General features: G+C 34.1%; 1 protein-coding gene across 1 annotated transcript in view; it reads right to left on the bottom strand.

Moving 5' to 3' along the window:
• The window catches only part of LOC145247555 (dipeptidyl peptidase 4-like), a 376,657-nt gene that overhangs the window by 215,050 nt on the left and 134,067 nt on the right, over positions 1-27,540 (bottom strand). The window lies entirely within an intron of this gene.

Below are 27,540 nucleotides of genomic sequence, written 5' to 3'. Positions count from 1 at the left end.
CGTCTCCAAGACCATTTTCTTCTATAGCAAGTAGTTTTTTTTTTTTTTTTTTTTTGCTTTCGGTTTCTTTTTCTGGTTTACATTTTTTTTTCACTCACAAACCAGCAGGATGCAGAAAAAATTGGTTATTTTTTTACCATGATAAAAAAAAAAGATAATAAAAACCAAAACAATTAACTCTTCTCAAATTCAATCAACTGTTTTTTGTTTTGTTCCATTAAGTAAAAATAATAAAACCATATCAAGTTTCCTTTTAGAATTTTTTCTTTCAAAACAGAAAAACCAGGTAGTCTGTAAACAGATACACCGAATAACGCGCGATAAAGACAGATTGATGGAGCGTTAGAGAGAGAGAGAGAGAGAGAGAGAGAGAGAGAGAGAGAGAGAGAGAGAGAGAGAGAGAGAGAGAGAGAGAGAGAGAGATGGATGGATGGATAATTCCTTTCTTGTAGGAAGAGAGAGGAACCTACAATGTATACATCTTACTACACGTGATGTTTCTTTTAAGTAGGTAATTTACCCCATCCTCAACCGTGACACAAGGTCGGAAGGTGGAGGAAGCCAACGCGCATCATCAGGTGTGTGTGCACTCTGGTCGTTAAAAAATGTCCCCTCTCCTTCGACATTTCACAGTAGGTGTGTCTCAGGCGATTAGCTATAAACAAACCCTTTTTCAAATAGAGAAGGTAACCCATAGGAGGGTGAACCTCTTAGATTTTCACAGAACTATCTCTCAGCCCGACAAATGCAAGGTCATCACTTACTCCAAAAATGACACAGTCAGTCACTGCCGAACTGATTGTCGAGGACGTGTCTTGGTAACTGGGGATGATGATAGCTAAGTGGTTAACGACACAAACTCTAAACCTGAATGATTCAAGTTCGAATACAATTCGTTCCATAGAAACAGTTCCACCAAACCCACACTTGACCTTGTGTCTCATCTCCTAGAGAGAAGATAAAGTAATTCAAAAGAAAGAATAAAATAAACATTGTTTGTGGGTGCTCGTTTACATAGGCCATCTTTTAAAGCAACGCATTTCAGGTAAAAACATTATTACATACATGTCATAGTATAAACTAAAAAAAAAAAAAAAAAAAAATACGTAATAATATTTTCACCTGATTTTTAGTTATAGAAATCGCTCCAGACAAAGCAGAAAGCCATTTGATTAAGGAGCTAAAAAAAAAAAAAAATACTTCGATGTCAAAAACTTGCAAACGATCAAACAATAAGTGTTAGATTCTGACTTAGAACTAGTAATTCTTTCCCCTTTGTCAGAAATTCTTTCCCCTTTGTCAGAAACATTGCTCATGCAATGTGAGGATTAAAGGACAAAATAAGGGAAGCGAGAGTTACGCGGCTGCCGAAAGTAAACCAAACTCTCTTTAAAGGCATCGGTTTCAAACAAGGCTCTCCAAACTACGGCCCGCAAGTCAGATTCGACCCGTCAAACTCTTTATTCCGGCCCGCAGGCAGAGCTCTCATGGAAAATGTAAAAAATATTCAGAAAACTTTTTTAAATGGAAATAGTGTTTTTTGTTTTTGTTTTTTTTAATGAGGTTTTTAGAGAACCTATTTCCGTAAAAAGCAAAGCTTGTGAGGAAAACCCTATAAAACACATCCAGATCATTTTATTTTTAATTAAATTATTTTGGCCCGCGTCGATACAAAAAGTCAGCAATATGCCCCCCCCCCACCCCACCCTCACCTCGTTCGAAAAAACTTTGGTAAAAAAAAGAATGAAGAAAAGTATCAATGTAAACAAGAACCTACTCGTAAATACATCAGCATCGGAAATGGATCAACATAATTTTTTACGACAGCAAAAGAAAAGGAAATCAAATACAACTAAAGAAGAAAGGAATTACTGCGATTCAATTCTGATCATATTATTTATTATTGTGTGTGTGTGTGTGTGTGTGTGTGTGTGTGTGTGTTCTAGTCCATATATTATTATCCTTATTGTAATTGTTTTTGTTGTTGTTATCCTAATTTTTTGTCACAACACATCGACGGGCAACTGATAGCCGATTATTACATTGATCTGTACGAATGCAAGCGATTACAGTAGCTTAATCACCAATGATACCTTTCATTATCAACGATTATTACTGTTATTTAATATTAGCACCGCACGCATTAGATCACCCCCTCCTTTATAGGACAGGATATATATATATATATATATATATATATATATATATATATATATATATATATATATATATATATATATATATATAAAAAGATGTTTCAACACTGCTGTTCACCGTTTAGTGCGATGAGCTTCGTTTTGGGACAAGTGTACTTTCTAGTCTTACGAAAGACTATGTCTTCCCGCCTTTAATTAATTGCAGTTGCAAAGGTACTTCCTCGTCATTGTACCTATTTACTATGCCTCCCCACGGGACAGAGTTAGACACGAGGGTCGTTTTTTAACGTGGAGAAAAGGTACAAAAATAAAAAAATTGTCTCAGTCGTGAAGGACTGATCCTCCACCGAAAGAGAACAAGAAATAGAAGTGCAGCAATGCAGCATCTGAAGAACAGATATTACACTTTGATCTTGATTGAATTTCAGTGAAACTAATGGTATCTACTGAATTGGCATGTCGCAGTAATGAAAATATCCAAAAATTACGAAAACCGATATGGTAGCAAATTAATTATTAATGAAAACAGTTCTTGGATATGTTTATTACTGCGACATGACAATTCAATTGTTACCATTGGTTTCACTTGAAACTCAATATTTCAATTTTCGAATTCTACTACAATAACGAATATATATATATATATATATATATATATATATATATATATATATATATATATATATATATATATATATATATATATATATATATATATATATAGTTAGTGAACATTATCGACATACCAAACGCCCCCCACCTTCCCTTCTTGTCCCTTCCTCTCTCGCACTCCTCGCACCCCCCACCCCTGACCTCATTCACTCTTCCACTCTTTCATCCCATAATAGCGAACATTTCTGTAAAAGTCTGAGGACGCTACAGACGGCCAAAAAAACGGCCGTGTAGCCGAAACAATAATGAAACTTAACAGAAAGATACGGCAATAAAAAATAAAACATATATATATATATATATATATCGTTTATGAAAAACATTAAACCCTTATTCTTCACTTAATCGTCAATACAAACGTTAGGACTAAATGAATTTATTTTGTTTCGTAAAGGCTACCATAGTTTCTTTAAATATTACATTAAAGTTTGGATTTTTTAATTATGCCACCTGACATCTATATATTGAGGTAAAAGATAAAATTATTTGAAATTCAGTTACTTACGTTAAAATATTTTTGCATATTCTTATAGCAAATAATCCTAAATCTTATTTAGACAAAAAAAAAAAAAAATAGTTTTGCATATTTTATTTTATTCAAATTAAATCAACGCTTCTATAACGGAACACACACCCCTGACGCTAATCTCGCGTCGCCAACGCACGATTCCCGACAATCTCCAACTTTACATGACACGAAAGAAGAGCAAAAAAAAACAAAAAAACAAAAACAAACAACAACAAAATACTGAGAATGGAGTTTGACTCTAAAATATATTTAAATTATAAATTTCAAGCAAGTAAAATATTTGTTTATTTTCGTAAAATTGCGTTGTAATTTGGCTTTCAAGCGCACTTGATGCGTATTTTATTCAAATTAAATCAACGCTTGTATAACAGAACTCACACCCTTGACGTTTTTAAAAAAATATTTAAATGTGTTACCCATCAGGACAAAAATGGCGCTATATGGAGTGTTTTTTTGTTGTTGTTTTTTTTTTTTTTGCAAAATTTAAAATTCTATTAAAAATAATAGAAAATATTTTATATTATTCAGCCTTTCATCTTTCTGGAAAAAAAAGTTGCTCAAGAATAAGGGATTTTATTCGATTTTTACGTGTTTAAAAAAAAATAATAACTTGGTTTTTCTTCCATTTTTGGGCGGTGCCTAGTTAAATCTTAAATTCTTAATATCGAGTGCTTCTCAAACAATGGATTTTCTATTAATATTGAACCATCCGTTCAACAGACGTTCACACTGTTATCTGACGTTTAAATCTCATTCAGCCTCAATTTCCAACCTCTGAGGACGTGCCAGGTGTTATTTCCTCAAGCATGACACGAAAGGAGAAAAAAAAAAAACTGTCATTATTTACTAAAAAAATAATATTTTACTGTTGGGAAATAAAAAATTCGATTTAATTTTAATAAAATCAATTTTGCATTTGTCTGTTTTTCTCAATGATTAAATTTTAATTCGTTACTATTTAATGCTTTCCAAGCAGTGGATTTCATATATATATATATATATATATATATGTGTGTGTGTGTGTGTGTGTGCGTATATATATATATGTGTGTGTGTGTGTGCGTATATATATATGTGTGTGTGTGCGTATATATGTGTGTGTGTGCGTATATATGTGTGTGTGTGCGTATATATATGTGTGTGTGTGCGTATATATGTGTGTGTGTGCGTATATATATATGTGTGTGTGTGTGCGCGTATATATATGTGTGTGTGTGTGTGCGTATATATATATGTGTGTGTGTGTGCGTGCGTGTGTGCGTATATATATACATGTGTGTGTGTATATATATATACGTGTTTATATATATATATATATATACGTATATATATATATATATATATATATATATATATATATATGTATGTGTGTATATATATGGTGGTCAAGGTCTGGTGTGGACGTGTGTTAAAAGCACACAGATGCCTTAGCGTCATACTGTGCTTCTTCCAGACAAATCAACTCCACGTTCACGTCGTGACCACTGGCACGCAGACGGGGCTCTGATGAACGGCGAGTGTACTGTGCCGTATAACTGGACCTCCACTGCCTTGTGGGCCAAGGTTCTTTTAACCAAAGGCTAAGGGTGAGGTAACCCTGACAGAAACCTCCAGAGGAGCTTAGGCCCTGTAAGCTGCGGCATACATGACCCACCAGCGTGTGGAGTATGCTCTGGTGCCCAGCAACTCAAGTCCCAGTCATGGATCAAATGGCATGGTGAGTGAAGAGGGCTCCCGTAAGCCGTGGTGAAGGCAACCTCTCTAGGCGAAGGAAAACTCTGATATAAAACCTGTGGCGACTGCTGCTTCCAATGATGTTGCCTTGCTCTTCTTTTTGGTTCAATGTGGCAGTTGTTTAGAGAGTGGGATTGTTTCAGTGCAAAGTCTTTCCTTACTATAAAAAGCTTCAAGCAGAGGCATTACTTTATATGCAATGGAATACACATTTTGCAATCAACATGTATCTTGATAACAAAAAGGTTGGCTGTAGCCTAAAATGGCAAATGGACATTCAATGAGGACTGATGCAAATATGGGCGTGAATGGCAATAAGGGATCTGGAACTTCCAGGGTCTGGCCTGGTAGGTGTTCAGGGCACCACAGCTTGGACCCGGTCATCAGTGAATGTGCTGGACTATAGAAGGTTCATAGAGGTGACCGTCTGGCATGTGCTGCTAGTTGCGCTCATATTTGCATTTGAGCCAGAGATATATCAAGTAATGGCAATACTCGAGAACGAGTTGCTGCCATCATGTGTGTGTGTGTATATATATATATATATATATATATATATATATATATATATATATATATATATATATATATGTATATATAGCAGAAATGATAATTAATAAAAACTGAAGAAAGTGCTCAATACTGTTGTAGAGCAAATATGCGTTTTATTTTTTATTACCATATCTTTCTGTTAAGTTACATTATTGTTTCAGCTACCCGGACGTTTTTTGGGCTGTAAAAGTCTGAGGAAGCTATGGACGGCCAAAAAAACGGCCAGGTAGTTGAAACAATAATGTAACTTAACAGAAAGATATGGTAATAAAAATAAAACGTATATATATATATATATATATATATATATATATATATATATATATATATATGTCTGTGTGTGTATATAAATTTCATAATTTTCTTTTCCAAGTAAAAATTACAAAAGATGGCAATCTTCTCCCTGAGATAAAGAGAAGGGTAGCATTGTGATGGGCAGCTTTTGCGAAAATGGAGAATATTATGAGAAGCCGAAAAGCAAATATGTCAATCAAAGAAAAGATCTTCAATGAATATGTACTACCTATGATGATCTACGGTAGTGAAACATGGGCTCTGACAACTCACCAAAGTGAAATCTTGGCAGTAGCACAAAGGAAGATGAAGAGGATAATGTTAGGAATCATTCTAAAAGACAAAAACACAAACATCTGGATCTGCCAACAAACAAGAGTTATTGACATCAATACTACCATCAAAACATCCAAACACAGATAGGCAGGGCATGTAGCCAGTCAACATGACAACAGATGGTCCATCAGAACAACGAAATGGACAACTTGTGAAGATAATAGGTCAAAGAGAAGACCAAAAACAAGGTGGAGGGATGACCTGATAAAACACATGGGTCCCACATGGCAGCAGATAACTCGGGACAGAGATAGATGGCTAAAGTCCAGGAAGGGGTTCCTTATTGAGTGATAAAACCCTTATTGATTGATTGATTGATTGTGTGTGGGTATGTGTCTGTGTATATGTGTGTGTGTATATATATGTGTGTGCGTGTGTGTGTATATATATGTGTGTGTGTGTGTGTGTGTGTGTGTGTGTGTGTGTGTGTGTGTGTGTGTATCTATGTAACTGCTTAACGGTCCAGAACTTATACATTGCTTTAAACAAAATGGCCGGCAAAAACCGAGGAGCCCCTTTCATCAACAGACTTATCAGGAGTTAATCATTGATCATGAAATAAATAAATAAATAAGATAATTCGCAAGAACAGACTTATGGTGTATACGTGTAAATTTTACTAAGGGAGAGGGGGAAAAGCGTGGGAATACAAATAAAATATATACAATAATATGAAATATATGTACAGATGGGGCAAGGAGGGAGTTAAAACATACTCCCTTGCCCCACTTGTATATATATTTTATATTATTGTATTTATTTCCTCGGTAAAATTTACACGTATACCCCATAAGTCTGTTCTTGCAAGTTATTTTATTTGTTTGTTTTATGATCAACGATTAACTCCTGATGAGTTTGTTGATGAAAGGGCCCCCTCGGGTTTGTTTAAACCAATGTATATCTATATGTGTGCAAATATATTGTGCAAATAACTTTATTGCAGATTAGTAAAATATCAATATTTCACTAAATATACGTCACAACAAAATGAAAATTATATCATCAAACGACTCCTTTAAAGTTAGTTATTTCCAAAAAATTTTATTCAAATTCATGCGATATTCACGAGGTTATGACATTTTATTCTTTATCGAAAAATTTTCACTGTCCATCGCTTTATTGTAGGTTTCTTAAAATGTTGTTTTAGGGCAAAAATACAATGTCTTATCAAACTTTACTTTTTGTTATATTTTTCTGTCAAAGAATAATAAACAAAAACATGTCCTAGATATGGGCCTCATATGAATTAATTATTTATCGACATATCCACCATTTAAAAAAAAAAAAAATTAAGACAACCTTTTGTCCTCTGGGGAAGTTAATTCTTATATCTTAAAAGGAGTTATGGCTTTAGCAATATCAACTATGTTCCTCCACAAGGTATCCTTTGAAGCACATTGCTCTCCTCTCTCATAAACTCCTCTTTTTAATATTGACCAGAGATGTTCAATGGGGTTATGGTCTGGAGAATATGGTGGTCAGATCATGAGTGTTTCCCATACGAATTCTATAGATTTAAGGAAGAAGCAGTCGCCCAAGCAGAATAAGATGGTACATTGTCATGTATAAAAATCATCTGAAAGCGACGTGATAATGATAGGTCATCTAACCATGTCGACAAATGATTATCCAAAAAAGCTGTAATGCATTGCTGGTAAGCTTTACACCCTTTGGCGCTCAGAATGGTCCAACCAACTTATCCCCAATGATTCCCAGCCAAAACATGATGCCTCCATGTAAAATGATTTTGACTCCTAATGGGGGTATGAGACCAGTGAATTCGCCAATCATTTTTATAACCACCGGCTGTGCTAACGAACCAATGAAAACCTTCCAAAGTTACTATAAAAACTGTCAAATTTTGGATTCAATCAGTTTGCTGCTAACTACGTCACAGACCGCATTTGATTCTTGGCCGCCATCTTGGTTACTGCCAATTACACTAAGGATCTGATCTGAACTACGCCGCCATCTTTGTTCAACAAAATGTCTCAACACATAACAGGTTATGCACCCAGCCATCATCTTTTCTATGAACGGATTGGAATCTAAATTCGAATTGTGACAGGTAAAATGTTTGGGATATCTAAGGATTCGAAAACTACACAAAGTGATACAATCTCCAACAGAGAATCTTAATGACCCTGAATTTCTCGAAAAGAACGCAACTGTTTTTGCAGAACTGATTCAATGCTTAGACGATAAAAGTCTGTCTTTGATTATAAGAGATGCGTTGGATGACGGACGGAAAGCATTGAACATATTAAGAAAACATTATTTATCAAAAGGGAAACTGAAAATTATATCACTATATACAGAATTAACGTCTCTGAAACGTAACGAGGATGAAACTATTACCGAGTACGTTATAAGGACAGAAACAACCGCCAATGCCTTAAAACTCTCAGGTGAAATAATAAGCGATAGCTTGTTGATATCAATGATCCTCAAGGGACTTCCGGCCGATTTTAAACCATTTACAACTGTTATAACGCAAAAAGACAAACCCATAAATTTCAGTGAATTTAAAGTGGCATTGTGCAGTTACGAAGAGACTAATCGTATGCTCGTGGACAATAATAACTCCAGCAATATTATGAAGTTCAAAAATGCTTCTCGAAAACAGACACAACCAAATTACGCACTGCAACGAGTTCCCCAAAAAGTAATTTTCTCAAGAAAAAGAATAAAATTATCTGCTATAATTGTGCACGCCCCAACCACAAAAGTTTCCAATGTCGATATAAACGCTCTAAAATGGACTCTGTAAAAAACGTTTAGAACTTTGAGGAAGAACATACATTTCTATTCACATGCAACGTTGACAATACCACAAACGGCAAAAATCTTCTTGTAGACACACACACGTATATATATATATATATATATATATATTTGTATATATACATGTGTGTGTGTATATATACACACACGTATATATATATATATATATTTGTATATATACATGTGTGTGTGTATATATACACACACACACATGTTTAGTTTAGTTTTGCTGAGCTAACAATTTCTTGATTTTTAACAGATTCAAACTTACTCATAGCACACAGAAGATTTATTAGTTTGTACTGAGATGCAGAATAGCATTCCTCAGTATTCGTAAAAGTTTTCCAAGTTGTTGGGAAGCATTTCTCTTTTAAGCAACATTTTAACATCTTTGTAAGGATGGGAGCTAGTTCCAACTGCCGCTTTTTAAACGCTATGATTGGCGTATTGTGTAGGGCCAATTGTTTTGTTGCCATCAAGGTTCTTGATAAGTTCAGGCTCATCTTAGACAGATGTCGCTCAGAGTATTTTCAGTTTTAGGAGAAAAATCAGGTGGTAGGCAGCCCTGATCACAAAAGATGGAGTTTGATACAAAAGTTTAGTTTCGTCGGATGCTGACGAAATCATCTCAGGTCCATTGGTGATCGTTGGTTGGGATATTTTTAAATACTGTACTTTTCCAACCATTCTGTAGATTTAGAAATGTGTTTATTAATTTTTTTTTTAGAATTTCAACCAATGAACAAAGGCATTCGAATTATGTAAAGTTTGAATGTATTTGAAGTGTTTTTTAAAATACGTTTGTAATGGTCATGCACAGTATTACTTTTATGATTTACTAGCAAAGTTACCTGGCGTTGCTTGGGGCAAAAGTTTAACCTATTTCCATTAAAACTTCTATCTCTCTATCCGTCCCTCTCAAACACTTTTTATCTCCTCCACCCAGCCCATTCCTCTCTAGATGGACACACACACACACACACACACACACACACACACACACACACACACACACACACACACACACACACACACACACACAAAACTTTCCTTCATATAATAGATTCTTTAATTACTGCTGGCATTTTCTTTCCAAATTAGTACATAACACTGAAAAAACGACCCTTCAGACAAAACCTGGCACAGTTTAACTCCAGAGAATAAATACTTTTTTCAAAATTTTAGATACAATTAATCAAGAATATACCAACACTATGGCAGTTTGTTTTGTTATTTTATACTTTTAGCTGAGCATACAAATACATACAAATACATACAAATACACATACAAATATCCATTCAAATACACATACAACTAACCATTCGAATACCCATTCAAATACAAATACACATACAAATACCCATTCAAATACACATACAAATACCCATACAAATACCCATTCAAATACACATATAAATACCCATTCAAATACACATACAAATATCCATTCAAATACCCATTCAAATACACATACAAATACCCATTCAAATACACATACAAATATCCATTCAAATACCCATACAAATACCCATTCAAATACACATATAAATACCCATTCAAATACACATACAAATATCCATTCAAATACCCATACAAATACACATACAAATACCCATTCAAATACACATACAAATACCCATTCAAATACACATATAAATACACATACAAATACCCATACAAATACACATACAAATATGCATTCAAATACACATATAAATACCCATTCAAATACACATACAAATACACATATAAATACCCATACAAATACCCATTCAAATACACATACAAATACCTATTCAAATACACATATAAATACCCATTCAAATACACATACAAATACCCATACAAATACACATACAAATACACATATAAATACCCATTCAAATACACATATAAATACCCATTCAAATACCCATACAAATACATACAAATACCCATTCAAATACACATACAAATACATATACAAATATTCATACAAATACACATACAAATACCCATACAAATACACATACAAATACACATATAAATACTCATTCAAATACAAGTACAAATACATACACAAATATTCATACAAATACACATACAAATCCCCATTCAAATACACATACAAATACACATACAAATACCCATTCAAATGCACATATAAATACCCATACAATTACAAATACACATAAATACACAACTACCCATACAAATACCAATTCAAATACAAGTAAAAATACCCATTCAAATACCCATTCAAATACACATACAAATACCCATACAAATACACATATAAATACCCATACAAATACACATACAAATACACATGAATACACAACTACCCATACAAATACACATATAAATACCCATTCAAATACACATACAAATACCCATTCAAATACACATACAAATACACATACAAATATCCATTCAAATACCCATACAAATACACATATAAATACCCATTCAAATACACATACAAATACCCATTCAAATACACATACAAATACCCATACAAATACCCATTCAAATACCCATACAAATACACATACAAAGACTTGAATGCTATCAGTTAGAATCGGAACAAAAACATTTCACGATTCAGCCACGTTCCCTAACATTTGAGCTATTGACAAATAGATAAGAAAGTTTTAAAATTGCACCACTTCAAGCTATGAATGAATTTGCGCATGAGCAAAAGTAATAGAAATATGTCAGCAAATTGAAATGAACATTTTTGCATTTCAACTTGCCAACATATTTCTGTATTCATTATTCATCCATCCAAACAAAGATTTTACTCATTATAAGCCATCTTTTGTGTATGATTCCTATTTCCTCTTAATTTCAGTGTTATGTGATCAGTAGTTTAAGAGTTTATCGGTTAAATATTTTACACATGCATCTACTGTTTTATTCATAAAAATTATGATGTATTTTTAGTCGATGCATAGTAAAGACTCCATACTATTATTCCTCTCTTTTATTTCTAGTTTGTACCTTTACTCCCTCTCTATTTAATTCTATGTTTTCTCCTCCTACACTTACTTCTACCTCCTACTCTCTTTGCAAAGATAAGGCTTCTTTACGTCATCTTATCATGAGACGTTTCACAATAAAATACAATGAAATGTAGGAAAAGAAAAAAAAAAGAGGAAAGTTGTTGGAGGAGGTGGAGGACGACGACGAGGAAGGTCTTCTCATACATTTAATGTGAAATTAAAAAAGGTATTGATTTTTGTTATTTCCTTCAGAATAATGACAAGAGGACTTACACCTTACATTACAATTTCAAACTCTCTCTTTCTCTCCCTCACACTCAATAGAATCGCGTTTTCACTCAATCTTTGAATTGGTTTTCACATCTATCCAAGCATCTCTTAAAAAGGTTCGGCTGTTGGTTGTGAGGCTTAAGTTTGCAATAGCATTCTCTGATGCACACAAGAAAGAAGAGAACGAATGCCTATTGGAGAAAATTTGAATGCCTATTGGAGAAAATTTGAATGCCTATTAGAGAGAACTTGAATGCCTACAGAAGAGAATCTGAATGCCTTTTGGAAAGAATTTAAATGTGTACTGGAGAAAATTTGAATGCTTATCGGAGAAATTTGAATGCATATTTGGAGAAATTTGAATGCATATTTGGAGAAATTTGAATGCATATTTGGAGAAATTTGAATGCATATTTGGAGAATTTTTAATGCATATTTGGAGAATTTTTAATGCATATTTGGAGAAATTTGAATGCATATTTGGAGAAATTTGAATGCATATTTGGAGAATTGAATGCTTAGTGGAGAAAACTTGAATGTCTATTGTAAAAAAAATGAATGTCTACTGGATTCTATCTTCGAGTGTTTAAGGTCTCTCTGTATAGGGATTTGTCAGGACAACTTAGCATGAGGACACTTTTCCTTAGAAGTAAATCGTGACAAAATATTCAAAATCACATTTTATATTCGCAGCCGAAATAAGATCTCGTTTGTATGGCTAACTCACACCTAGCTTTTACGAAGAATGGTGCACCTGCTCCAAGTCATGATACCACAAGTAATAACACAAAACTGGATACTCCACAAGACTAAATAAATTCTTTTCCTGGAATCCATTAAGACCAAGAAACCATAATAAAGATAAACTATTACATATTTAAATGGATCAAGTGTTAGCCCCTAATAATACCTCAAATAATAACACCTAAGTAGATACTCCACTAGAATAGACAAATTCTTGTTCTGGAATCGAATAAGATCAAGAGATAAAAAAGAAATCTATATTATAATATATTAAAATGGTCAATTGGAAACAGAAATTATTTTCTCAACTTCTTTACTAATCGGGTGTTTGAGACGTAACGGCAAACTTTAATAGAACATTTGAATATCTATGTATCTCATATAGAGACCAAGTGTTAGACCCAGGAAGGGGGGGGGCTTGATTTTTTGAGAACTTTGACTGAAGAAAAATCAAACAAACAAGAGAACTTGAACAACTATTAGACATTATCCTCGAGTTTCTAAAGTCTCTTTCTACCGTCGGGTTTGTCAGGTCAACCTAGGTGAGAATACTTTTCCCTATAAAATAAACCCCGACTAAATATTTAAAATCACATTTCGTATTCACGGCCCAAATAAGATCTCCCCAGTATAGATAACCTACTAGGAATGGTGCATCTTCTCCAAGTGATGTTACCTCCAGTAATAACACAAAGCTGGATACTCCACCAGACTAGATAAATTCTTTTCCTGGAATCCAGTAAAACCAAGAGACCACTAGAAATATATACTATAACATATTTAAATGGTCAATTGGAGGGAGGAAAAATTATGTTATCAACTTCTTTACTAGCTTAGTGTTTGAGATGTAAATGAGAACTTTAATGGAATAATCGAATACATATGTGTAACTTATATAGAAATCAAGTGTTAGCCCCAGGAAGGGGGGGGGGCTTTGATTTTTAAAAAAATTCGACTGAAGTAAAATGAAACAGACATCTACTGGTGCTACTGAATGAGTCTGTCTGAAGATACTGGCTTCCAGACCTAAAATGCATCAAACATTATTGTTTTTTTATACTTTTTCCCTTTGCAAAACTCAATCATGCTCTGCAAAGCTAAAAACATAAACAAGCAAACAAAAAACATGAATAAAAGAACTTTAAGCATCAAAGTTTTTTCCAAAATTTCCGATGAACTACAAGCCCTTATACCCCCTCGATGTAACCCCCCCGACAAACCCGACACGCAGCTAAATCCCACCCCTGCACAGTAGAGATCCCTAGATGTAAGAAGGCCTTAAACTCTAATAGTCTCTTCTCCAGAACTAATAGACTTTGGAACTCCCTTCCGGTTCCTGCTTTCCCAATTGTACTGACATGCAGAAGTTTAAGTGTAATGTGAACCGACATCTAGCTGCTCAACTCGCTACATAGTACCCCTGCAACTTATGTCCCTGATAGTATCTCCCTATATCAAAGTGGCACTGTGCCTTGTTTGGGGTGAAATTGTAATAAAAAAAATGACTGGATTTGGCATTAAATCACTTAAAAAGGCTTGATATGCCATAAAAGATCGCCACTCCCATGTTTGTAAACAAAAACCACAGCTGTCGGCTGAAATATGACACTCCCGGAAATAGACCACGTGTGCTAAAAATAGTGCTAAAAATAGCAGCAACCTTTTCTTCATCAATGAAGAAAAAACAAAAAAACTCAATTTTTCTCAAAACAAAATTAGACTTGTTATTTTGGGGCAAAGAATAAAATATAACACGCAATAAACACCAAAGATATTTTTGCATGTAAGAAAACCTGTCTAAAATTAATTACAGCACTGTTTTTCAGCGCTAGTGGACTGTAGTATAAGCAGCTTTCTATGACACAAACTACTTTCACAGTAAATCGTCTAGCTATTCCTACTACTGCCCACTGACCTCCAGCTATCCACACCAGTGCCCTCTGATCGTCTTTTTTTTTTTTCTACCGACTAGCAGTTCCTACCTCAGGGACCCAACAATCACAACCTCTCATTTCTGCTGATCCTGAATCCATGACCATACATTTTATTTATTGATTCTCTCTCCTCTGATCTTGATCACGTTGTACAATGGAGAAAGGAGTGGCTGGTTACTTTTAATGCATCTAAAACCAAGCTTCTATCTTTACATCATCAACGTTCTGATCCCCATCTGGCATCAATTAAAATGAATGGCTCTCGTCTTGGGGAGGCCTCAAGTTTTGACAGGCTTCTGGGCTTGACCTTTACTACTGATCTTAAATGGAATACGTACATCAAATCTGTTGCCAAGACCGCTGGAAAAATGGTTGGATCCTTCTATCGATCCAGTAGATATCTCACTGCTGATGCAATTCTCTATCTATATAAGAGCCAGATACGTCCAAGGATGGAATACTGTTGCCACATATGGGCAGGAGCTGCTAGAAAAGACTTTTCCTGCCTTGATAGGGTTCAAAATAGACTTCGTGGCCTGGTGGGAGATGTCCTTTTCTCTTCGCTGCAACCTCTATCTCACAGAAGAGATGTTGCGAGTTTGTCTCTGCTTTATCATTATTTTCATGGAAAGTGTTCGACTGAGCTTCAATCTATGGTCCCCCCTCGCCAAACTTTCACAAGAAACACTAGACTAGCTGAAAACATTATCAATAATTTTCCCCACTCTTTATCTGTGCCTAAACCTAAACATAGATTCCATGATCAAAGCTTCTTTCTTAGAACTGCACGCCTGTGGAATTGTCTTCCGTTTTCCTGCTTTCCAGCTGTCTATAATATGGTTGTCTTCAAGTCCAACGTGAACAAGTTTCTGATGAGCCGTTCCACTTAAGTTAACAAAGTTACCGAACTTCCATTATTATCGATTACTATATTGTCCTTTTGACTACTCTACACTCTTTAACCATTATCCTTGAGTGGCCTATCTGCCTTGATAAGTGGTGACGCCTATGTAAAAAAAAAAAAAAAAAATTTATTGGTAAAAATAAAACACTATACATATTGTCATTAAACGCTCATCTGTGTTTGTCATCCTTTTTTGCTATTGCTGTTTCCTCTTCACCTTGTGTCTACCTTTATTTGTTGTGTGATCGATTAGCCGTTTCACCGCCTTTTGCAACAAGTGGTGATCCCGACGTGATATTTAGACATGGGTAAAACCGCTGGCAATTTAAGTTTAAAAAAAATAAAAAAAATGATGAAGGAATGACTAGAATTGAAATCAAAACATTTAGCACTCCAGCTGCGTTCCCTACTGTTTGAGCTAACCCAACAAATAGATAAGATTTAAAATTAAACCAATTCTAGTTAATGATTGGATTTGTGCATGCATAAAATTAATAGAAATATATCAGCAAGATGAAATGAACATTTTGCATTTTAACTTACTGATATATATGCACATATAAATGTATATTCCTCCATCGAAACAAATATTTTACTCATTATAAACTATCCTTGGTGAATAATTATTATTTTCTGTTAATTTCACTGTAATGTGGCCAGTAGTTTAAGAGTTTATCGGTTAAATATTTACACACAGATACACAGACAGACATGTACTGTTTTATTTATAACGATGCACATTAAATTTGATTCATATTCATTAGACACTAATTAAGCGAGGTTCCTTAAATTTCAGTTTCTTCTTAAGACTCCTTAAACTTCAAATTTAATTTAAGACATTTTCCACAATCAAAAATCATGTTAAAAATTTCAATCAAAATTAGAATAATCACTCCAGACATGGTGCTTAGAATCAACAATTCCCCCCACTCTTTATCTGTGCCTAAACCAAAACATAGATTCCATAAACAAAGCTTTTTCCTTAGAACTGCACACCTGTGGAACTGTCTTCCGTTTGCCTGCTTTCCAGCTGACTACAATATAGTTGTCTTCAAGTCCAACGTAAACAAGTTCTTGATGAGCCGTTCCTCTTAAGTAATCCAATTTACCAAATTTATACTACTAACAATTAATATATTATCCCATTGACTACTGTACACGCAATAACCCTTATCCTCAAGTGGCCTCTGGGCCTTGATAAGTGGTGACTCCTATGTAAAAAAAAAAAAAGCATTGTATGTTGATTTTTAGTCGTCGCATGGAGACACAAAATTGGTTCAAAACTGTTATTTGAGGAATTAATTTTACCATTCCTGAGACAAGTGTGCTAGTTTATCGACATCTGTGAGCTTTCGTATCTATTTATGTCTGCTCATATATAAGTATTGATCAATCAATCGCAGTCTTTAAGATCTCGTTTCAAGAAATCCCTCCAGGCGACTTCTTCTTGGAGAGCAACTATTTCCTGATGGAGTCGCGTCTGCTGGCACTTTTTCAGTCTTCCATTCTTTGATGGACAATCCGTAAAATTCTTTCGCGTTAATCAAAAGAGAAATCTCCCAGAAGATTCTGACCCCCACCCCCTTACTCGCCCGTCCTTCTTCAAATAAGGTCAGTTTAAGTTGTGAACGAAATCAAAAGAAATACTAGAAATGTCATATAAAATCTAAATTTCTTTCAAAATGGGTAAGAATATCCATGTTAAGAATATCAGATACACAATAATCACCCCCCCTACACACACATCAAAAAAAAAAAAAAAAAAATGATACCCTTGGAATCGTCATTCATAAAATTCACAAAACTTTTCTGCAATCCAACCATATTTAATACAAATAAACTTTAGTCTGCTTCACTTGTCCACCAAGTCACATCTATGAATGTCCAACAGTCTGGTTTCTCTTAGACTAATTTCCAGGATTACAGAGTGGGAAAATATAAGGCCCGACTTCAAGCCCTAGGATTTGAAAAATTCCAACCTTTAGGATTCCAAAAATTCGAAGATTCTAAAAATTTTGACTTCTGGGATTCAAAAAAAAAAAAAAAAAAAAAAAATTCTGATTCTTGAAATTCAAAAAAAAATCTGATTCTTAAGATTCCAAAAATTCTTTGGAAGGTGACATAAAAGTGGTTCTAAACTGTTATTTGAGGAATTAATTTCTTTCGAAATGTGTAGTCTATTTTAAGAATATCAGAGACAGGGTAATCCCTCCTCCACCCCAAATGATACCCTTGGAATCATCATTCCTAAAATTGACAATGCTTTCTGTATTCCAATCACATTTAATGCAAATAAACCTCAGTTTGTTCCTGACTTGCCCACCAAGTCACAGGCATGATTATTCAACAGTTTTTGTTTTTTCGACATCTATTATCGTCTATCATCTAAGTAATCTATATGCTTGTGTATGTGTGTGTGTTTGTATGTCCACCAAAAACTTTTGTCATCCGTATCGAAGCTTCACGAATATGGTATAGTTAGAAAGAGCGATCTCTCGGACACATACTATTACAAAATTGGAAAAAAATCATCAATTATTTCATGTAGAAATGTTGCTTTATTTGAAGGGGGAAGAAGGTCAGATAAAAACCTTGTTTTCAATGCGGTTTGCACATCACACACATGCAAACCGTCATTTCATTCTTTCGTTTAAAAAAGCTAAATTTGCAGTGTGATAATATCTGTGTCCTTGTGGTCCACTTGGTAATATGTTTGCTTACTAACTTAAGTTATGCGAGTTCATGCCAAGCATGCTTTTGGTTTTGCTTCTAGCTGATGGCACCCAAGTCCCGTTTTTTTTTTTTTTCTCTCCGACCAAGCAACTTTGTTGTTGTCACAATTTTTTTTAAATTAAAATATTAAAATATCATATTTAAGCGGATTTTATGACCAGGCAACGTCAGGAGCCCCACTCCCGCTACTTCAATAATAAGTACATGCGGAGACAGCATGTAAAATTATCAATATATTCTGACACCAAACTACACTGTAAATGATCTGCAGACTTGAAACCTGATGTATGGGATATTCGAACCCGTGGAACAAATTTGATTTAGTTTTTAGCTGGTAAAAATAACTGCTAAAAGATCAAAATTGAAAAATAGAAACTTGGCAAGCATACGTCAACTTAATTTGTATCCTTCATGCATGCGCAAATATACATTTATGCGTTTAACTGCATTAATTTTTTTAAATTTTGATACTGATGTGTTATAAAATCAGATGGTAACAAATACCGTCAGAGAGTTTAATGTTTTGGTTTTGATTCTTATGGCACCCAAGTCAAATTTGTTAAAATTTTGAAATCACGGGTACATTATAATAATCACTTTTGAAATCACTAATATACATTAGGTACAATATAATAATCAACAGAGAATTGTTTCTATAATAATAAATACGATTCTGCATGAATTGAAATATATTCAAGCATATTTTACAACTGAGCAATGCCAGGCAGCTTGCTAGTGAAGATATAAAAATAACAGGTTCATGATGATCCCATAATATCCCCATTAAAAAGAATTAAACATCAAAATAAAAAAAAATGAAAAGGTTTAAAAATTGTTTGAAGAGCCAGCGCCCTAGAGGAAGAGCATTCTAACCTGCAAAAAATGCCTCAACAGTCCTATTGATATTCTCCAGTAGGGTCACCTCCAGCTATTAACAATAAACTAACCCTTTCTCAAAGAGAGAAGGCAAAGCCTAGGAGCATGGACCTCCTATAATGTACAGGACTAGTCAATAGAGAAAAAGTCAAGCCAAAAATGACATAGAATCTGTTGGCGTTGAGGGGGGGGATTGTTTTCTCCGTTTTAGTTAAATCATCAAATTATTTCTCGAACTCAGTTGTTTTTTTATTTTTTTTTATTTTTGTGTCCGGCTTCTTTGATTGTACTAATATTCAGAAGATTAAATGTAATGTGAACAAACATCTACTGCTTAACTTCTCACATGTCCCCAGTAGACATGATCCCAAATAGTAACCCCTTATAAGTGGCAATACATCTTGTTTGAAGCGATAAAATAAAAAAATTAAAAGCTTCAAGCTAAAAGTTCTTGGTTTAAGTGAATCACAAGTCATCAGGTTTTTTGGTTTTTTTTTAAAATGTCCATCTTGCACGGTTGAATGCAGAAATGATGAATTCAGTTGAATGCACTGAATCAGATCATGCACAAACGCATCTGCGATATGCGGGGTTATATTAGTAAAATTCCTGGATTATAAAAAAAAAAAAAACATTTGGTCAGCACTGCGCATACATCCGCATCAAATCAGAGTCATTCGTATACAAAAGGAGATAAAAATGACAAAATATCAAATTTTAAACATGACTTCCTCCCACCCCGACCATCCACTCCAAACTCCAACCCTTCTGCACTGCAGCAAAGGTGGTAGCCTAGTGGTAGTGGCAGGGCTACTCAACTAACAAGGTTCTAATGAAAATTCAAGAGTCAACATCATGATCTGTTATCCTCTGATCGTGTTCTGCTTCTATAGGTGGCAAGAAACGACATTATAAGATGCAGAACTGCACATCCATGGATTGAATGTCACAACATTGCTTCTGCACATGTGCAACTGCTATTCTTTTGCATTTTTGAGGTCAAAAACTTGCCCAACTATGTATGCAACACCTAAGCTTTGTTGTTCTGGATGTCGTGAGTGAAAACCTGCATTCTTACAGATAAAATGAATAGCTACAGCTAGCTGAGACAAACATTCTGGATAATCACTAACACCAAAGAGCCTCCTATAAAATCATAATTCGTGGAGTATAATATAACACATGGAGTATTGTTGCCACATCTGGGCTGATGCATCTTTCACTCTTAGACACGGTCCAAAACAAGAGTCTCAAATTTTTTTTTTTTTTTTTTATTCAATTTTGACCCCAAACAAGGCACAGTGCCACTTTGAAGCAGGGGGCTACTATTAGGGAATTAATTAGTGGGGTCATTATGAAGGGAGAAGAGTAGAAAGATGCTTGTTAACATTACACTTGAACTTCTGCATATCAGTGCAGTTGGGAAAGCAGAATCCTGGAAGGGAGTTCCAAAGACCCGCAGTTCTGGGGAAGAAACTACTGGAGTAAAAGGCTTTCCTGCACCTAGGGATCTCTACTGTAAAGGGATGAGACTTAGTAGCTTGTCGGGTTTGTCGGGGGTAGTTACGTCGGGGAGGTACAAGTGTTTGCAGTTCGTCAGAGCATTCACCATTGAAGTATTTGTAGAACAGGCAGAGGGATGCAACATCTCGTCGATGGGACAGAGGTTGAAGCCTAGATGACAGTTCAGGACCTATCAGGTTGGCGACTCTTTTTTTAACCCTGTCCAGGAGCGAGAGACAAGCAGCAGATGCACCAGCCCAGATGTGACAACAGTACTCCATACATGGGCGAATGGTTGCCTTATAGAGGTATAGGATACTGGCAGGCGTAAGTAGTTTTCTAGTACGGTAGAGGGAGCCAAACTTCCTTGCAGCAGCCTTGGCAATGCTCTCAATGTATCTATTCCAGTTCATATTCCCTGTAAACGTTAGGCCGAGGAGTTTAAAAGAAGTACTTTCAGGCAATGTGTTCTTGGCCATTGCTATTAGTGGTAGAGAAGGTTTCTTGTAGTTATTGAAGGAAACAAGTTTAGTCTTAGCAGCATTGAATGTGACCAACCATTTTTGTCCCCATTCCACTACGGATTGGAGGTCGTCCTCTAGTGTTTCTGCCATTTCCTTGGATATGTGTTCATTTGTTTTCCCCTCATATCTGTTATAGAGAGTGGTGTCATCGGCAAATATACCCATCTCCGAAACAATATTATCAGGAAGGTCGTTTATGAATATCAGGAATAATAGAGGTCCAAGGATAGACCCCTGAGGTACTCCCGCATTTATGCCATATTGTTTGGATGTACGACCGTCGAGGACAACTTTGATTTTTCTATTACTTAAGAAGGATTTAATTACATTATGAATTCTTCCAGTGATTCCATATGATCTAATTTTCCTTAGAAGACCATCGTGCCATACCCTGTCAAAAGCCTTAGATATATCAAGGGCCACCGCTCTACTCTCCCCTGTTTAATAAGTCTTGCATTATCGGCCAAGCTCCATCCACTGTCCCATCACTGCAATGTTTGCATTCCTGTGCCTAAAAAGTACTTTAATGAAATGTGCTTTAATGGAATGTGCTCTGATGAACTCTTAGCACTTGTGTCCCTGCAAAATACATACACCCAACAAATCCAAATCCAACAGGCAGCAAAATCCTACCTCTTCACTGTTGAGCTCCTTGGGTGGTGGAAAGCCTTCTATTCTAATAATTATTTTTCATTAACATGTCAGACTTTGGAATTCCCTCCTTGTTGTCTGCTTCCCTAATTGTATTAACCTACAGAAGTTTATAATGTAGTAAAGAAGAGTTAAAAAAACATTTTAAAAATTTAAAAAAGAACACGATCTTCATGGACTCTTTGTGAAAATCCAACTAGGTCAACAGCAGCAGTCAGATGTCGCTAAGTGATTAATGACACGAACCGACAACCTGGGTGTGCCAAGTTCAAATCCAGTTCATTCCACAGAAACACTTTCACTTAGGGATGTTGGCAACCTTCATGTGGTTCCTCTCGTTAGTATCTGATGTCATTTTAAAAAGAATTCTAACTAGAAAGATATCAGAGAAATAAATACCATCTAATTCATACGAAATGAATGAATAACACTCAACAACATCAACAAAGTCAGCGTCGGACTGATTGACAAGGATGTAACGCTGACTGTTACAAAATTTATTGGTCCTCTGACAAAGGAGGGATTGGACCTAGGCATTCACTCCCGTTCGTCCATTTGTTTGTTCACACTTTTCTTAATAACCACGCCTTGGATTTTTAAAAAAATTTTGCACAAACATTAGTCATAGTAAAGGTAAATTTTTGCCAGAACAGATTTTCCAGGATAACTCTAGTTGCCCCATCCTCATCCCCAAAGAAGTATTATAGGGGTAAAATTCCCCCCAAATTGTTCATCCGTTCATTTGTTTGTACTTTTTTCAATAACTATACCTTGGATTTTTTAAAATTTTGCACAAACATTAGTCATGGTGAAAGCAAATTTTTCACTCGTGGATGGGAACTCTATAAGCTGGGCTTTTTCAAGTTGTATATACATGTAGCTATGTAACAGAGCACGGACGCGCATATTTAAAAAAATTTTTTTTTTATTACATTTTCACCCCAAACAAGGCGCATTGCCACTTTGGTGTAGGGGGCTACTATCAGGGGCAGCAACTACTGGGGCGCTATGTTGGGATTTGGGCAGCAAGATGTCGGTTCACGTTACACTTGAACTTCTGCATGTCAGTACAGTTGGGGAAGCAGGAACTTGGAATGGAATTCCAGAGTCTAGCGGTTCTGGGGAAGAAACTACTGGAGTAGAAAGATCTTTTGCATCTAGGGATCTCTACTGTGTGGGGGTGGGATTTAGCTCCTGTCGGGTTTGTCGAGGGTGTCTACATCGTGGGGGCACAAGTGTCTGCAGTTCGTCAGAGGATTCACCATTAAAGTACTTGTAGAACAGGCAGAGGGATGCAATGTTTTGTCGATGGGACAGAGGCTGAAGCTTAGATGCCAGTTCAGGGCCTATCAGATATGCAAATGCATACGAAATGACGTCACCGGTATAGACTATAAAAAAGAGAAAGAGGACGATCACAGGAGAGATGAGGAGAATGGGACAAAACAAAATTCGAGATCACATGAGAGGCGCGAAGAGCTTTTAAAATCACACGGAGACGTCACAGCCGTAACAATGAGGAAGTAAATGTTGTCGCTAGAAAGGAAAAGTGACTTGAAGTTCTTTTCTATTTTTCTGTCTACTTTGTGACTGAAACTACAACGTGTTGGTTCCAGGTTAGTTAGAATTAAAACTTTATGCTAAATAAATAGACCACTCTACTTTTTACGTTTTTCAATTTTTGAATTAAAGATTCAAATATATAGCATTTTCACATATGAAGCAAAACAATGGACTCAATGATTATGTTTCTGGGATGTTGGCAACCTTCACATGGTTCCTCCTCGGAAGTACCTGATGTCTTTCTAGAAATACTTCTAACTAGAAAGATATCAGGGAAACGAATGCCAACAGTAATCATTTGATTCATATGAAATTAATAAAATATGCTTATTTTTATAGTTTGTGTCTTATTTTTCAATTTTAAGGTTAACATTTATTTTAAAAATAAATAGTCGCATCTTTCTTTGTTTACAACCCTCGATGTTGCGTTGGTTTCAGCGTTCTAAATTCTTGGATGAAAGAAATGAACAATCTCTTATTAAAATGAAATAAACCACCTGTTTCATAATGAGTCCTGTGTGCCAGGTTCGAATTGAGTTCGTTCCACAGAAGCACTTTTACTTAGGGATGTTGGCAACGTTCATGTGGTCCCTTTGTGTAAGTAATCGATTTCTTTTAAGAAAGAATTCTAACTAGAAAGATATCAGGGAAAACGAATGCCAGCAATAATCATCCTATTCATACGAAATTAAATATACTCAACAACAACAACAACAACAACAGCAGCAACAGCAGCAGCAGCAACCTACACGTTGCCATACCGTTTGTTCTTTTATTTTATTATATGTCTTGCCCACGTGGTATGATATTTTGTTTAAACCTTGATACACCTCTTTCATTAATCCTGTTTTCTATCTGATTTTCTATACATTGTTCTTTCTCCTTTATTAGTAATTGGATTTTTGGGGGGGATTTGTAATTATTTAAAACTTTCACAAAGTGTTTCGATATATATATATATATATATGTATATATATATATATATATATATATATATATATATATATATATATATATATATATATACTAGCAAAAGTACCCGTTGTTGACTGGGTTCAAAAACAGCTTACAGAAAATGGACTCTGATTTATGAAAGTATGATAGATTATGAAAAGGAAGGGTTGTAAATTTGGGTTGAATTTGGAGGTATCAAAACCAAAGCAAAATATGATGAAAGTAAAAATAAAATAGATAAACCCCATAATTTATTATACCATACCTGTTCACACTGAAACACTTATCACAATATTCTGTGGATCTATATTAAAAAACCTTGTTAAACTTTGTGACATATTTCCATTCTATGGAGGTCAGGTGCGAACGAACACCCCATAATTTTATTATACCATATTTCTTCAAACTGAAACATAATTATCAAAGTATACTTACGCAGATAGATATGAAAAGTCTTTATTAAAGTTTGTGCCTATTTCCATTCTATGGAGGCCAGGCGCGAACGCAGACCGCACAATTTTATTATACCATCCCTAATCAAGTTAAAACATACTTATTGAATTATTATTATGTACATCTATATCAAAAACACTTGGAAACGTTTTTTTTTAATTTTTTAATTTTTTTATTTCCATACTTTGTGAACCAGGCGTGAACGCAGACCCCACAATTTTAATGAGCCACCGTTCTGCCAGATCAAACATACTCATTCCTGTGTCTCAATACATCTTCTATCATTATATGTAAAAGTCAACCAGATAGGAGCCTATTTGTGACCAGATATACACACAAACACACACAAATACACACACACACATTCAGCTTTATATTAAAGATATATATATATATATATATATACACTTTCAATTTGTCTTTAGATAAGCAGTAATGTATTGCTACACAGTCATGAGCATGTTTCTGCCTTCTAGTATTTAGTTACTAGAGACCTCTTCAGACAACAACGCTTATATTCAAAAGCGGAATTCTTAATGTATTAACCTCGTTATATTTCACTGGTTACCTTACCTTAGAAAAATAGCAACCTCAAATTATATATATATATATATATATATATATATATATCCCTTTTTATATATACCAATCCTTATTTAAGAAGCTCAATGTAATTACAGAGCATATAATGAATAAATGACAAAAAATTAATTTTGTCATTTAGTTATATATATATATATATATATATATATATATATATATATATATAATTATCATTCAATTTAGATAAACAAAATTACCATAAGTCGCTACAATAAATCTACTGTTTCAGCCTAAAAAGACATCGTCAGGTAATGATAAACCTATGATCTTGAAACCATTCAAAATTCAAAAATTGGTACGTGGGATTAATCAATTTTTCTGATTTCTAACTCTTTCACGATTGCGCATGCGTGAATAGTTCACATTACAAATTACTTTTGTTTAGAATAAGTAGGTTTATATTTAAACTATCAATGCTAGTCATATATATAAACTATCAATGCTAGTCATATATATAAACTATCAATGCTAGTCATATATATAAACTATCAATGCTAGTCATATATATAAACTATCAATGCTAGTCATATATATAAACTATCAATACTAGTCATATATATATAAACTATCAATGCTAGTCATATATATAAACTATCAATGCTAGTCATATATATAAACTATCAATGCTAGTCATATATATAAACTATCAATGCTAGTCATATATATAAACTATCAATACTAGTCATATATATATAAACTATCAATGCTAGTCATATATATAAACTATCAATGCTAGTCATATATATAAACTATCAATGCTAGTCATATATATAAACTATCAATACTAGTCATATATATATAAACTATCAATGCTAGTCATATATATAAACTATCAATGCTAGTCATATATATAAACTATCAATGCTAGTCATATATATAAACTATCAATACTAGTCATATATATATAAACTATCAATGCTAGTCATATATATAAACTATCAATACTAGTCATATATATATAAACTATCAATGCTAGTCATATATATAAACTATCAATGCTAGTCATATATATAAACTATCAATGCTAGTCATATATATAAACTATCAATACTAGTCATATATATATAAACTATCAATGCTAGTCATATATATAAACTATCAATGCTAGTCATATATATAAACTATCAATGCTAGTCATATATATAAACTATCAATACTAGTCATATATATATAAACTATCAATGCTAGTCATATATATAAACTATCAATACTAGTCATATATATATAAACTATCAATGCTAGTCATATATATAAACTATCAATGCTAGTCATATATATAAACTATCAATGCTAGTCATATATATAAACTATCAATACTAGTCATATATATATAAACTATCAATGCTAGTCATATATATAAACTATCAATACTAGTCATATATATATAAACTATCAATGCTAGTCATATATATAAACTATCAATGCTAGTCATATATATAAACTATCAATGCTAGTCATATATATAAACTATCAATGCTAGTCATATATATAAACTATCAATACTAGTCATATATATAAACTATCAATGCTAGTCATATATATAAACTATCAATGCTAGTCATATATATAAACTATCAATGCTAGTCATATATATAAACTATCAATGCTAGTCATATATATAAACTATCAATACTAGTCATATATATATAAACTATCAATGCTAGTCATATATATAAACTATCAATACTAGTCATATATATATAAACTATCAATGCTAGTCATATATATAAACTATCAATGCTAGTCATATATATAAACTATCAATGCTAGTCATATATATAAACTA

Source organism: Euprymna scolopes, chromosome 25, assembly GCF_053919585.1.
Source record: "Euprymna scolopes isolate OS-2025 chromosome 25, ASM5391958v1, whole genome shotgun sequence".
Lineage (NCBI taxonomy): Eukaryota > Metazoa > Mollusca > Cephalopoda > Sepiida > Sepiolidae > Euprymna > Euprymna scolopes.
The sequence above is the reverse complement of the archived record's forward strand: the minus strand, read 5'-3'. Positions and strand labels throughout refer to the sequence as shown.